This window comes from Homalodisca vitripennis, chromosome 8 (genome assembly GCF_021130785.1).
Source record: "Homalodisca vitripennis isolate AUS2020 chromosome 8, UT_GWSS_2.1, whole genome shotgun sequence".
NCBI classification, from domain to species: domain Eukaryota; kingdom Metazoa; phylum Arthropoda; class Insecta; order Hemiptera; family Cicadellidae; genus Homalodisca; species Homalodisca vitripennis.
Window position 1 is genome coordinate 114,101,348 of NC_060214.1, and position 16,660 is coordinate 114,118,007.

Here is a 16,660-nt window from a genome sequence, read left to right on the forward strand (position 1 = left end):
TATCGAAGAGAAGTTGAATGTTATACCGACACCGGATGGTCACGGATGCTATAATGAGAGAGGACGCGTCACGAACTGGTGGCGGGCGTACGGAAAGTTGACACAGCGTTGCTTTAATGAGATGTCACCTGAACATCCGTTCTGTGCAGTGTTCCGCTGGGAGGAATATGAATATTTTAAATTTTACATAAACTCGTTGGAGCGAGTGTGATGTGAAATCAATATATCGAGTTGCATGGTAAAGTGTTATGTAAATAGACCAACACGTTTAAAAATAATTTGTTCATTTACAAATAATTGTCTATTGGCATTTACAATATGCATGCATTTCAATATTTACTTTTAAACATTTCAACATTTGCATGCATTTCAAGGTTTTATACAGCACACCAAAAAAGTATTTTTATACATGATACGTTACATATTTATGTATGCAAAACCTCTCCATTGCTAAAGACTCGAAATTAATATTTATAAAATGTTGAAATAGAACCTCTGCTCTGAAAGCTTTTAGAGCGTTTGCTTTCAAAATTACATGTTCTGCTCAATGTGAACGGAAATGCTTCACATTCCACAATTCAATAAAATGTTTCTTGCATGTACACATTTGAATATTTAATTCATTGATTGAATATAAATATAATCGCACTCCACATTGCTATGTATATCACACTAGCTGTTATCCACGGCTTTGCTCGCTATTTCGTATGTTTTGCATCTGCATGAGCTAGATTAATAGGTCAATAGAAATTTGCAAATAGGTTTGGACTATTTTTTCTATGAAATGTTTTTTTAACTTCTTGAAGAAAGAACCCTCGTTCTAAGAAATAACAATTTCAGTAACAATATTTTGTGTTTCAGATAAATTTCAAAAATGAGACACTATCAGAAACGGTGAGTATAAATTATAGTTTTCATCAAGCTAATGTCAAAAAAATGTTTCTTTACTGTGCATTACAGGATATAAATGTGTGATATATTGAGGAAAAACCTAAAGAGTTTATTAGAGTTTCTTTGTCAACGACGTTTTTATAACTTTTGAAGAAAAAAGACTCCAGGTTCCAGGAGTTAAGTCTATGCATGTAACCTCAGTGTAGACTGTTACGCGACACGATATGTGGCGTACTTCTGCCTTGTTTCACCAGGGCTACGAAGCAGTTCTTAATTTGAGACCTTTAAGGCCGAGCAGGCTGAGTACTTCTATTGACTGAATCACTTTAAAGCCAACATTCACCAGCAGGCAATGCTTGAACCGATTATCTAGCGATAACTGCCGTATTCATGAGACCAGGCCATTATAGCTGGATGCTTCATTAGAACTCCTAGGAATAAAGCGTCATTTATAAATTTTTAAAATATTTACAGACATTATTTGGATATTTCATATTTATTATATTCTAGAATATTTTGGCTGTTCCAGGTATATTATTGAAAATATTATTTTATAAATGGAGGCAATTAAATAAACCATTGCAACCATTGCTTCTGACTGAAAATACAATGTAAATTCAAATTTAGTTTACAACGTAACCACTGGAAATACAATATCATAGTTTTCGCTGAGTATGGAGTTTGGTATTGTTTACCTTGCCAAAATTTCTGATAAAGAAAGCACATTAGTTTCGTGTTTCATATTATAATATTTCGATTTCCTGATTTCTATAACCATTGTACCTTCCATCAATGATTATAACAAATACTATAGAATTTCACATATTATCGATAGTTTGTGATTCTCACAGAACACCGTAGGCTGCAACCTTTCTGCTTTACACCTCCACACCGTACAAACACGAGTGTAACACATTGTAATGTGGATTAGACAGAATGTGACACGAGATAGAGTTTATTTTTACACAGATGGGGCATCTTGTGATACGAGTGTGATATTTTGTGACAGGGGTATTAGATTTATGAAACGGATGGGACATCATGTTACATAAGTGAGGAATATTGTGACACGAGGTCCTCCCTGTGACACAGTTGACACAGTAGTAACATCCTGCGACATGGATTATACATTTTGTGACATGGGATACACATTTTTGATACGGGTGGGGCGTCTTGTGATACAGTTCGGACATCTTGAGACGTGGGTGGGATAGCTTGTGGTACGGGGAAGCTTCTTGTGACACGGTTGTGACATATATTACACTGAATAACTAGTTGCCCATAGAGTCCTCATTAAATTGTTAAGATTTGAGGAAACAGTAAATAATTAGTTTAAATTTATGGAAATTTGTCAAATCCTACTCAGTATTATAAATTACGGGTAGGGTACGATAAGCGGACCCGGTTTTTTATATCGAAGAATGTAATCATCGATACCTAATATTCGCATCTCAAATCCTAGACTATCAATCGAGATAAAAGTATCTATAGTCCTCAATAACAATGATATGTTTTAAATTAAAATATGAATTTAATATTTACAGTGATCAAACAAATTATTATAACCAAAATTAGGAAAACTGAAGACGACCATATTTGCTCCTCTCACAGTTACAGTTGTTTCTTTCCCACAAATTTCACATAATGGGTTTTTCGGTACGAGTACAACGTGTTGAAGTCACGAAAAAAATTTCTTATCATCCTTCAAAGAAACGTCGTGTAGTTTTCTAAAATTAACTGCCATTTTTAATAATCAAATGTTACTTATATAAAATTGAAATATTACATTACGAGTATTATTTGAAAGTGTTTACAGCTGTTGATACAGATTATTAAAAGTTAATTGTTCAAAATAATTAATCAGTATCGATTGATGATATCGATGGTTATGATTAAGTAATATTGGTTGCCAATTTCGATATAACAAAACCGGGTCCGCTTATTGTACCCTACCCTAAATTACGAGTGAACGCGTCCCCTACCATTCTATCAACTAAGCCCCTCCCCCCCACCCACCTTAATCAGTTCCCTAACGAACCATATTGATAACAAAAACTTTTTCAATTAACGTATGTAAGATGATAGTTTGAATATGATAGGACTTAAAACAAAATACATTGTATTAAAATAAGATATTGATTTTAAATAATGACTTAATTGCGAGTAAAACTGGATTTTAAATAATTACGTATTTTGATGTGGTTTTATCTGAAGTCTAACCTCTAGTACTGTATACGATAACACAGATATTACTCACAGATTCTCTGGCATGACCTCACCGATGGTGGGGAGGGGTAGTGTTCTCGATAGGATTTTAAGTGTAAGCTATAGGAATTTTATGTTACCAGCAATTTTTGAAATGTATTTGTGTTCAGTATCTGTTTTTATTTTCATGATTTTAAGTGTATCTTTTAAGTTTTTTCAACAATGATCACATCTAACTTAAATTATCCACCAGTAAAATATGTATTTCCTTGCCATTTTCTAACATTTAGAGACAGACCAATATTTTGCCCGAGCATGGATTAGGCTGAGCGTCATCGAAGCCTACTTTTTGGTAAGCTGACACAATTTCGCTTTTGCCTTCTGGCGAATAAAAAATGTCTTTTCTGTATGATTTTCTATCTTTACATCTGCCGGCAAAATATCTTGAGAATGAAATGAGCTATAAATATTACAATCAATAATATCAATAAATATCTTGAGAATGAAATGAGCTATAAATTTTTAATTTTGCATGCAATATTAGCGAAGTCTGTTACACGACAAGTGGCCTAGTATACTCCTACTTTGTGATATGTACAATTTATTAGTTGCAAATTTAATTATGGTTAATAGTGCACTACTTTTTAAAAGTTGTAATTAATTTAAACTTTTATTTTATAATAATTCTTAAATTATTTGTTTTTATTTGAAAATGTTTTATTCTTAATCGTTAATGAATGCATTTACTTATTTTTGTCTGTTTGTCTATCAAACTGTATATCCGCAAGATGCATAGACAAAATAACTTATATATAAATTTGCAATTCGTCATGAAACTTAATTTCTATATAGCCAATATGAACTCTATAATGGTACACGTTACTCCGTAGGATTTGACTGATCGCTTGCCTATGGAATAATCATAGTGGCAACTAAAACACTATGGAATAAATAAATTTGTAAGCAAACTGGATATAATCGAATTTAATTTAATAATTTGAAGACATTTACTATTGTCGTAACATTCAGTCACTTCACAATAATTGGTATTTAACTTAGAATTTGAATGAATACTTTTGATCAAGTACCTGTAATGAAACAGTTCTTCTTGGTAAGGCGAGACCACACTTTCACTTAGGATAAATCGTATCGTTCTAAAATCTAACGTAGCTATCGTGGGAAGGCTTGATTCAATATCAATGTTGTTTAATTCCATGTCATCTTCCTCTTAGTGCAGCGTCTGGTATCCGACGCTGACACAGACTTGAATCCTGGAATATGGATTCATGATCGTCTGATAAGGTAAAAGAGAAAACTCTATGAAATTTCATTATAAGCTTCTTCTTCGCCGAATTGCTTTTCGAACTCTGCTCTTTCGAAGTCAGGTTTCAGACAATGTACTAAGAAGAAGGAGCTAAACAACTTTCAAAAATATGTTTAGGAAAGTTTGTCATGAAAATATAAGTGATCAACACTAAATGTAGGTCTATAATTGGGGTTTCACAAATCAAGAAACATTTATTATTCATTAACACATCGGTTATTTGAAAGACACATTCAAAGGACGACCCAGTAACTCTCTGTAATCCATCGCACACGACACAAGATCGTGTCAAAGGCCCTTACGGCAGATCACATAAGATATTGCTATCTATTGCAGCATGTTCTGTATACCCTAATCATTTATTAATCAAGCGGTAGATTGCACGTATTGGAACTTGGAATTCATTCACGTATCCATGTGAACTCAGTCTTTCTGTTACAGCGTTCAATACTTACTAACAATTACTCATGTGTATACACATCATTAATATATAATATAATTTTTTCATTGCTCATAAGAAAGTTTTTGACCTAAAACTGAACTACTGGTCAATCATTAATGGCTTATGGTATAACAGCGCCATAAGAATCATAATCTACATTGGTTGCCTTGGACTTAAGAACAGTTTTTATTCTAAGAGTGTTGTATTTTGCTCCTATTAAAATCTCTACCTTAGAGGTGCAATTTCTCAGGTCATATACAAGATATTAGCTTATGTTTTTAATGAAAACTTCTGTACGTGTACAGAATTTTAATATAATAAATTTTAATATTATTTTAATTTTTCAGTGTGGACATTTTTACTCTTATATATGTTTTACTTTAACCCTACACTGGTCGGGAGGATAAAAGTTCCTAGAGTGGTCGGGCTGGGTCTGTGAGACCCAAAAATTAAAACTCAGCAACAATTAATTTACATACATATATTTAACATATTATTTCATTACAAATAGTTAGTATCACGTCTCCTAGTAACTATAAAAATAATATAAAAGTGAAAACAAATGTTAATGATTTGTTAATGAATTAATACTAAAACACGTATGTATATATATATATATATATATATATATATATATATATATATATATATATATGTAAACATTGCAAAAAAATGTTATTTCATTAGTTTATGAGTAATTCCAATACTTATGTTAACCAATTTTGTGCAGAAGTAACCTTTTCCTTTACTGAAAAGTACAATATTTGAAAATATTACAATATATATATAAAAACTGGAGGTCGTTAAAGTCTTGTAAAGTCACACCATGTTTTTAAATTACTATAAAATAAAACATAATTCCCTATGCGTAAAATTATCCTCTAATCAAGCTGGAAAAAAATTAGAATGATATTTCTAACAGTTCTTGAGATAATGTACCTTACCAATTAAAAATTAAACTTTCAGGAGTCGTATTTACTGATAAGATTGTAATGCATGTTGCACAATACAGTTGTATTATATAGAGTAATACTAAATTAATAAATGGAAATCCTATAGGTTGCATTAAAAACTTAAGGAACAGTCAATGTGCATTTTTATTTAATACGGTAAATTCAACAACATTTTAAGGTGATTGTCATGACATCATCTCTAAAATACCAATAAATCAAGTTACTCTATTAATTAGACCTACGGATATTGAATTATTATTTTTTTGGACACTCTAAATCTACCTTAACTATTCATAAATATACTAAAGTAAATAAAACGATGTAAAATTCCCATTTGATTGTGAATTTGTGATTGTGAATCCTCAATACACATTGAGGATGTGTATTGTGTACTCCAGAGCCAACAGGAAGCTCAACTTCCTCTACAGATTTCCTGCAGCAAATGCATTCCGTATACAGACTCTCACAATGCTGTATGCCATCTTATCATTCGAATAAGTCTTGAATAAAGCGTAGTTTGGTGTCTTCACTATAAAGGACATGTTTTGCTTTTTGAGAGGTTACAAAGAAGAGTTTTGCGTTTTTTTGGGTTGAGAATTGGTTTCCCCTATCTTGAAGAGCGATTTGAACACCTTGCTAATCATCTTAGGCTCATATCCTTTTACAATAAGGCGGATTCAGGATGCCACATTTCTGTTCAATAATTGATCTTTTTATTGACTTTCCATATCTCCACACTCGGATCGATTTCCACATCGCTACTGGAACTCGCTTTAGAAACATCTTTATTCGCAGACAACATGATAGAAACTATAAGTACTTTGCTCCTCTGCCTCGACTCGAAGCGCCTTGGCAATGAACTTTCCCCTAAATTAGACTTTTTGAAGAAATATTTTAAGGGGAAGGTTTTACAGTTTTTGAATCGCATGTAAATGAAGCCTCCGTTCTCATTTAGTTATTGATATTTTTGTAATGTCTGACACAAGCTTAATGTGTTTCATATTATTTGTGTTGTATTATTTATTTTTTTGTTATATAGTGTTCAAAAATGGTTTTAATTTTGATAAATAAATAAATAAAATTCCTACTTTTAGTTTGCTCCTTCTGAGTTTATATCGTAATGATGCAAAAAACACATTTTTTATACTGAACTACTTTTCATTACTCGATGGAAGTGAACTTTAAGAGTCTGCACCATGATTTACTGGCTATGATTTAACGCGGAGTTGCGTGCTTGACGGTTAGTTTTTATTTTGTCCATCCAAGAAAAATATGACAAAAAAACAAAATATCAATTCACATTATGAACTCTGCATACCCTCTTATTTTGATCATCACCAAATGAGGTGAGTGCAGGATTTGATTTCTTATTTAGGAGACATTTCTCTATCGATTTCAAGGAAAACTTGTGTACTATCGATGTAAATTGTGTGTTTATTAAACACAAATAGGAGACCGGACTATATGTATATAAGCAATATATTGTACGTAGTCTATTACTTAAATTAAATACCCAAGTTGTCCTAGACAACGTAAGATCTAATATTGCAATTTGGTATTTGGCTTCTACAATATTAGTTTTAATAATCATATTTATTAGCATATAAATAGGAAAATAGAGTAGGAAAATATATTATACTTATGTCATATCAGTGAGGTAATATAGGTGATTATAAGTACCATGTTTTTCTTTTATAATTCTAATAATATTGTAGTAAATAAATATGGCCTAAAAATTCCCTAATCGTTACTAAGTAGTTACCATAACATTTGATACGACCGATTAAAGATAAAAAAAAATTTGAATTACGTTCTTACGTATATGATATTATTCAGCCAAATTTAATCGAGACAGCAGTCAAATAATGGTCATTAAAAATTTACTAAATTGATTTAGAAGTTAATTAAGGAAAAAAATGTATTAATTTCTTTATTGTTGTGTTACAAAAGAAAGAATGTTTGAAAAAGTTAAGAAAACAAAAGAAGGCTGAAAATTGCCTGAAGTCTTGTTGGACAAAGATAAAGAGTAGTATCAACTTCCTGCCTTAAGTGAAAAAAACCTACTGAGAAGAAAATAAAATTAAACAATCGCCTAACGGATGCAGCTTTAAACCTAAAAGAAATATGTTTACAGTTTTTATTGATGAATTATGGTTTTTTTTAAATTCAGAACTGTTATTTAATTTAGTATTTTCTTGTAAGTTTATAGCCATCGCTTATTATACTTCCACATAATTAACAAAAATAAACCATTAAAACTTTTAGCAACCTTTCGATTTAGAAATGTTTGAATTGTACACAAATTTATTAAAAACTGTACGTAGGTATTTAAAAGAGTGAGTGCATTTATGTCCTAATTCATTAAAATTTTACTATACGTTTAATAATTGTAAAGGGATAGAAAATTATGTATATAAATAAATGACTGTATTTATACACATTTAAAGAATGTTCTTTATATTTTATTAGTTTGTTATATGCTTATTATATTTAGATTATTTAAATAAACCAAATTTTTCATTTTCGATTTTATATTTCAGTCTTCTAAACCCTGAAAATTATTTTAGTTGACCGAGACATCGTGCACGTACTTCGTGTCGATATTGGATCAAATGTTTGGCGTACAAGTACAAAAACTTCTGACATAATTGGTATTAAATCAATTCTAAATTTACTTTTTAAAGTATAATAAAATGAACTGTATTATTTATTAAGCTATTTTTTGCATTTTATCGTTATTAAATTCAATTGCAATTAGTAATGGATGCTTATGAAGGCAGCGCCAATGTTTGGTGTAAACACCATTTAGTCTGACACGGCACACTCTGGAGTTTTAAAACTTATCGCAATAAAACTACAATGATCATCCAGTGTGGTTATTATTTGACCATCCACTGATAATAACATTATAGTAATCAGATCCACTGATTTCGTGAAGTACAGAACACACGTAAACGACATAATCACATTTAAAGGTGTCTTGTGTTGACGACGTATCGGAAAGGTCATACAGAGTAATGTTACAGATACTGTGGCCACAACACCTTCAGGCGGCCATTGTCGCAGCTCCGCTGCCTTTAAGTCCCGTGAAAAAGTTCTTTATGATTATCTGTTGCGTCACCTTTTGCTTCTTGTGTTTTGAACCATATATTCAGCTAATCTTGTTTAAAGGGATGATAGGATTTCGGAATTTATCATCGTTATATGTTAAAAAATGTATAACACAACGTTTCGAGAGTTCGAATCTATCCTATTCGTCGGTTGAGGAGACAATCAGTACATAGAAGAAGTGCAGAAATAAACTGCCACTAAACTATGTTCCACCTGAAGAAGAGGATAGATTTGAATTTTCGAAACGTTGTGATATCCTATCCTATTATCCTTTGAAACATTCCGTAGTTAATAAAAAAAAACTAAAACAAAGAATAATCTTGTTCAGTTCAACGTACAAATCAGCACTGTCCTCAGCGGGATCCCCTGGCTATAACTATCATTGATGGAAAACTAGCAAGTTCTGTTCACTAGTCCTAGTTACTAAAGTCAGTGAGTTATTTAAGATAGGGATGAATTTAATGTAAACAATAACTGAGAGCTAAAAGAAAATAATTCACGTTGGTTTGGAAGGTTCGAGTAATGCATCATGTCCATAATCTTTAATTAATACTGTTTTTTTTAAGGAATAATTTAGTATTTTTTAAGAATGGTAGACTTTATCTTGTAAACCATGAGGAAAACTCCATACATGACGTAGCTATGACGAGAGGGGTAAACGTTGAGCTTATCTCCAGTTCATCTTCCTTTTTCATCCTTCCTTAGTGCAGCGTCCTTTTGATTCTCTTCAGACGAACATGACTGCAGATTCCATGTCTGAGATAGCGTTAGATTCCAGACACTCCATTAAAAGGAAGGTAAATTGGAGTGAAACTAAACGTTCACGTAACAAATATAGTTTAGACTTTACTATTAATATTGCCAAACAACTCACAGGCTAGGTCTCCAGGAATGCTCATATTGGCTGGATTCACAGTACAATGTTAAACCACATTATGTTATACAGCATGTTTTTTTTTTTTACAAATTGTTAAACCACCGTCATTGTCTATATATTTCAGTGCAGTACATATTGTAACTTAATTTCTGAACTTAGAAGAATATTTCGGAATTTAGAACTATTAGTTGGAAATTGGATGGTACGTACTTTTACAAATAATTTTGCTATACGGCTAAAACCAAAAAAACAATTTTTCTAACGAAATTTCTAATTACCGTTAGGAAAAATATTTACATTTCTACTAAAACATACCGACTGATTTTATCTCTAAGTATTGTTGTTATTTACTTTGTTATTACTCAGTTATTGTAAAATTCTAAAAACACAAATAAATATATGACAACAGAATGCATTCCACTATTAAGGGAGTGAAATATAAAAGGAAAATATTATACAAACGGAGCTACATTGTGATTTTAGTGTAAAATCCGTTCTGTTCTCTATCGTTTAGGATTAGTACTCGTAGTACGAAAACGTACAATAAACAACATGTACTTAAACTACAAATTTTACTTTAAGATCTCAAATTTGTCTTAATAGTAAATATCTGCTTAGTTAATCAAACCAATTTAGTTGGTGGTCTACAAAGCAAAGTACCAATGTCGTATTCAAAGGTCGTGTATACGATTAAAGATCTTCAAAGCTAGCTGGAGCATCATAAACTGGCTTTAATGGAAGCGATGCGATAACATCCTATATCAATAACGCTGAGCTATGTAATACACCGCTTCCCCCTTCCCGTAACACCACCTACCACAACTACCACAATCTCCTTCTCTTATATCACCTCCGCTACGAGTGCGTGTTGAGTTTTACAAACTGCTAAACCATAATCATGGGATGGGTGTGGAGGGACAGTACAGATCTACAAATCTCAGATTCATAATAAATCTCATTGCACTATGTAGAAAACTTCAACTGATCAAACTGCTACATGAGTTTTAAAACACGTAATAAGTTGTAGTAAACAACAGTTTGAGCCATGACTAGAGGAAATAGTAATAGGAAATCAAGTAGTAGTAAATATATATTTAATTTTTTTAACTATCTCATTAATATGCCGCAAACAATAATATAAATTTCAGTTGCATAACGGCGTAGGATGGCGAAAAAATGGTGATAACGATGGAACTTTCTTTTTAAAACAATTTAATTATTACAACTTTGATTCATCTCAGAACTAAACATGGTGATAAAAATACATTTTAGTACATGTTAGAATACAAATTTTAAATGTTGTTCAATGAAGCCGATCCATCTAATCTAGTTAACATACACCCTGGTTGTCGAATAGTGACAATTTAAATACTTAATTAGTTCTGATCACTTCCGTACTATCCATCAGTGAATCGTTACTTTTAGAACTGTCGAGTTATAAATATTCTGTCATGTAAATTACATATGATAGGATTAGGAAACAGCGCCTTATTTTACCAAAAACGTGATTTGTTTTTCCTAACTATCGCGACACTGACCGAATATCTGGATCCCGGGATTTCTGAAGGAATTCATTTGCACTTATTTTTCTCGATTAGTGGTGTACTTATACTTTTCGATAAAAGAGTCAAATCAGATTCAAATGTTTAGGATGACTGAAGTACAGTAACATGCTTGTCCATCGAGCGACGTCCGTATGTAATGCTGGTAACTGTATCTATGCTTTACTTAGCTTTTAAGTATTTTTTTGTAAAAACATAATTATTAGCAAACTAAACACCTTACAATCCTTTAATGTTACTTCATTTTTTACTTTATTGGGAATGTAAGTCAGTGATAATGGATGTGCGGAAACTTCAGTGATACCAGTTTGGAACAATTGTACTCAGTGTAAATACGACATATTATGTTAGTCAGTGATATTAATGGTGTGAAATGTTGGTATTTGGTGTTAGTGATGATCGTCAGTCAGTGATACAAGTAATAGGGAATGTAATAGTGATAGTATTTGGTATGAATGGTGAGTTTTCAGCAAGTGATACTATTCATAAAAAAAATACCAACCGAAGTATAGTTAGTTGATATGTTAGTAAGTGATATTAGTGTTGAGAAATGTTATTCTGTTATATTAGTGGTCAGAATTTGTAGTGGTACTGGTTATTAAAAATATGAATCGGTGTTTGTTACGAAATATGTTAATCAGTGATATAAGAGGTGAAATATATTAGTCGGTGATAGTTATGGAAAAAATCCTGCCAGTGATAGGTATGGGATACGTTATTCAGTGATAGGTATGGGATACGTTATTCAGTGATAGGTATGGGATACGTTATTCAGTGATAGTTATGGGATACGTTATTCAGTGATAGGTATGGGATACGTTATTCAGTGATAGTTATGGGATACGTTATTCAGTGATAGGTATGGGATACGTTATTCAGTGATAGTTATGGGATACGTTATTCAGTGATAGGTATGGGATACGTTATTCAGTGATAGTTATGGGATACGTTATTCAGTGATACTGGTGTTGAAAAATGTCAACTAGTGACAGTAATGTGCTTACTAGCATTATGTTATAAACATTGTGTTTAATATCGGAAATACCGTGTTTAATTGATTACACAAAATGTTTCGTGATTGTATTGTTGAAGTAAGATATGGAATTTGAGACTGCAAATAAAAGCGTGTTTATCTGCTTTAAATAACATTGTACAGCAGAAAACCAACAGAAATTCAGTCCTGAAAGCGATTTGGTGTTGAAGGCCGTGCTGAACTTTATATTTGTTCTCAGAGAATTCCTGCCGAACTATCGACAAATAGTAGAGGCACACTGCACAGATGATGAACTAATTTGACGCTAGTTAGTTAATAATCAGTGAGCTTGTAGATAATGTTTGCTAAAAATGTTTTTTACAAAATCTTGGATATTGTCGTGAAATTATGTTCCTTCTAAACTTTTAAAGTTAAATTGCGTAAAAAAGAATAATTACGTGGAAAACTTGAAGTTTATAGTTCATAAAATCATTGTATTTAATACCAAGAATCATACTTTTTCTACTGGTATCAGCAATAGAGATAGAAAAAACTGATGTAACATATATTTTCATAATAGAACACGAGCGTTTTCATATATTTCAGTGTGGTAGAATAAATATTGCATTTTAACGTTACTGACATTATTTAATTTGTAATCTCTGTTTAATACAGAATTACATTTTATATTTACATATTTTACTTTTTTGAAACCCAGTAAGTTGTAGAAAGCGTGTACTCCTATGTAATAAGATTCGAAAGCAATAAATTCACAACAACATAAGTCTACTGAATGTGAATGCCATGTACCTTATTATAATTCATACCAATAATTTAGCCAATTATTAATAAGATATGAAATTAAAATAAAACTAAAGCTAGTTTTATTAATTAATTTTACTTCTATAAATGAGACACTTGATAACTCAAGTATAATGCTTTCTATAATATCTGGAATATTGTCATGAAATTATGTTCCTGTAACCATATTAGGTTACATTGCGTGAAAGAGGTTAATTACCTTGAAAGTTCGATGTTTATCGTAAAAATCATGTATAAGTGTAAATTCTTTAGTTTTGAGGAAACTTGTTATAAATGAAAACTTGGAGTGAAAAACACATTTTTCATTTTTGGCCAACAATAATTTTGTTATTTCATCCCGGATCATATCAAACGTTTTCATAAAACTAGTAGGATATTTTATTTTAAACAAAACAATGCAAACAAATTAAAAAGAAAGCGAATATATGTTTTATTAATTAAATGTTTATGCATAACATTATAACATGCTCTTTTACATTTGACTGAAAACTTTGTTAATTACTCATTAAAAGAGTTTAATTTTTAATTTAATTTTTTTATTTAAGTTTTTTATTTTTGAAGACATTTGAACTACTGTAATCTCTAATCTCAGTTCTAAGTAAGCAGCGCTAGACAGGTTGTTAGGACAGGAGTGTGGTTAGTTAAGCTCTCTCAAGCACAAGTACTTGTACACCACAGAGTTGTGGTAAACCTCTGTACAGGAGCCTCGTCCTCTTGTGGCGTGCATTGTGTGCCTTTGTGTCTTCGTTGTGTTCTCAGTTTCATTATACTTGGTGAAGATCAAAGTTTTGTGTTTACAGTCATTAGTGTGCACTACGTATAAGTTATATCCATACACGTTAGATATTATATTTAATCTAAATAACAATTTATATAGTAAATATTTTATACTCAGTTATTAACTTGTGTAGCAGCAGGGTGTTTTCTCCCAACACCCAACTAAAAGCCAAGAATATATCCGATGCAACTTATTAAATGGGCAAATATCAATTCTACCACCTGTATCTTTCCTCGCCTTATTAAATAGGCATTTCACTACTAACTAAAAATTGAAGCATATTGTGAAAGACAAGGCTTGAAAAAAGCCACCAAAATAACTGTAACAGCAATAATCACAAATAAATGTAACATCGGGTTTGTTCTGTTTTGTCAGCATTGTATCCATCAGAACTCACATGATTACACGGGAATATGGTGTTATTGTGGTTCAAAGCACAATCCGTTGAATCGCTTGACCGCTAAACCCTCGACAAGTTGGATCCAGCATTACTGTTTTGTCGGATTTGTTGCTGCCATAAATAATTTGACAACGTTGAATTTAATTATTATTACTAAACGTATCATAATCCTTCATAATCTAATACTAATTACGTAAATTTTCATCTATCAATTATTTGAAAGTAAATAAGGATATAATCCGTGAAATATTTGTTATATAAATAACTACTAATATAAGTTAACCTATTTTACATCCATGGCTAATACAAATTACACTGTACATTTTATATTACGTAGTAAACTATAAACCATGAACAATATATTTATCACTGCTTTAAAAATATATTTAGTTTTTTAATTTCAGTATTCATCATAGTATAATTATGCCTCTTACTATTGGCTCTCTAATGTGGGGTCTACGCTGAAAACAGCAACAATTTTCTAAATTTGTGTTTTTTCTGTTATCTTGGTAATCTATGTACACAATAATACCAAAAACATGGTCATACTAACTTTTTTTCACGTAGAATAAAAATAATACAAGCAGTACAGTAACTAATGTTTTAATGCAATCTACAGCCAAAAGTATATTTAAAAGTATTTTTGTTTGGTTTTGTTTTAATGCTATATCTTTGTTAAGTTGGTTTTAAACTTGTTATTTTTCGATAAAATTGTCCTTAAGATAATAATTTACAAGAATATAGTACGTTACCTAATAAAGTTTACTGTTTTGGTTTATTTGGCGTTTTCCAAAATTTCACTTTTTTACAACGTTTACCTAAATTTCTAAAGTTGTATGAGAGATACACTGATGAATTTTAAAAACCTTGTTTCAGCTAGGCGTATTCTACAATGTGTAGTATTAAATTGTAAAAATAATGATATTAAAGTATTGATAACTAATAAAACCCAGATTTGTAGGCACAAACAGAGTTTTAAGTGATAAAGATTTTTTTACTTAGTTTGTTCATAAAAATTAAAACTAATACTGCACATAATAAAGCAGGCTTTTCTTAATAAAATAAAATGAAAATAACCTCATAAAACTTTATAAATGTTGGCATACGTAAACCTATACAAACCGGCTAAAAAGCGCATGCCCCCCCTTTCAAGGGGGGGGGGGTAAAAAATACAAAAAACGTGTTTTCATAAAAAACCAAGGTTAATCATGAGGTAAAGTTTTTAAAATATTTAGGTCCATAAATAAATTATTTAAAATTTTTCATGGAATCTCCTTTTGAGTTTGCACAGTATTTTTTTATCAATATTTTAAAAATATAGAGCCAAATGTACTTACTATAAATAGGCCCGTATAGATATGAATCAAACCGCTCTAAGGTTGCGCTACTGAGGTTGCGTATAAAATTTCAAATCTATAGCATATTTCATTCTCGATATGTCCTGCGGATATATAAACAGAAAGTTAATCATACAGAAAAGAAACGTTTATAAAAGAGAAATTTTGCCAGCCTACTGAGTGAAGTGATAGGCAACAATTCCGCTTAGCCAAATTATATACTTAGACATGTATCATAGAACTCATCTTGTCAATGAAGGAATGAATATCTATACGACTAAGTGATACGTTCATATTTTTGTTCATTGTGTGAGGTTTCAAAGCAGTCTTTAAGTAATAAAATATCCGCAGATATAGTGAGGGTTATACAACGCAATAGTACACTAAAATCAAATCGTGTTACCGACTTTAATTACATTAACCCTCCACTCAAATAATTATTTTATTACTCTATGAATAAAAACTGTTCCATTTTGAGATATTATACGACCGTACTCATCGTATTTACTAACTTATTTATTCCGCCTTTTTCGTTGACATTACGGTTATACAAAAGACAAATATAAAATGTCCACTAACACTCAGCTAAACCACGTGACTTTGACGGCTCCTTCATTGAACTCAATGTTGCCTATGTAGATATGAAGCTCCATACAAAACTTGAAGACTGTAGGTTCGTTTTCGTGATATCAAGTGGACAAACCAGACATTTTAAATTCAAACTTTTTCCAGTCCCTCGAGTGATACGCCTCACTAACGCTCAGGCAATGTACAAAACCACCTAATAGCGAAATTTCAGTTTCCTAAACAAATTAAAATGCCACATAGAGGAAAATACGTTTTAAATAAAAGTAGAAATTTGCATATTAATATGCCGATTTGAAAGCATATTTTACATATTAAAAAACAGCCGCATGTAAACGCTTGAATACACTTCCTCCCTCAGTGTTGCCGCAAAGTCAGTGTTACCAATGTTGCCATTTCC

At 31.3% G+C, this 16,660-nt stretch overlaps 1 protein-coding gene across 1 annotated transcript in view; it reads left to right on the plus strand.

The window, feature by feature from the left end:
- The first annotated feature begins 861 nt into the window (after window positions 1-861).
- Window positions 862-16,660, plus strand: part of LOC124368332 (G-protein coupled receptor 161-like) — a 221,522-nt gene continuing 205,723 nt past the window's right edge. The window contains exon 1 of the mRNA XM_046825607.1: window positions 862-894. The gene's annotated coding sequence lies outside the window, so the exon portion shown is untranslated. The remainder of the gene's footprint in view (window positions 895-16,660) is intronic.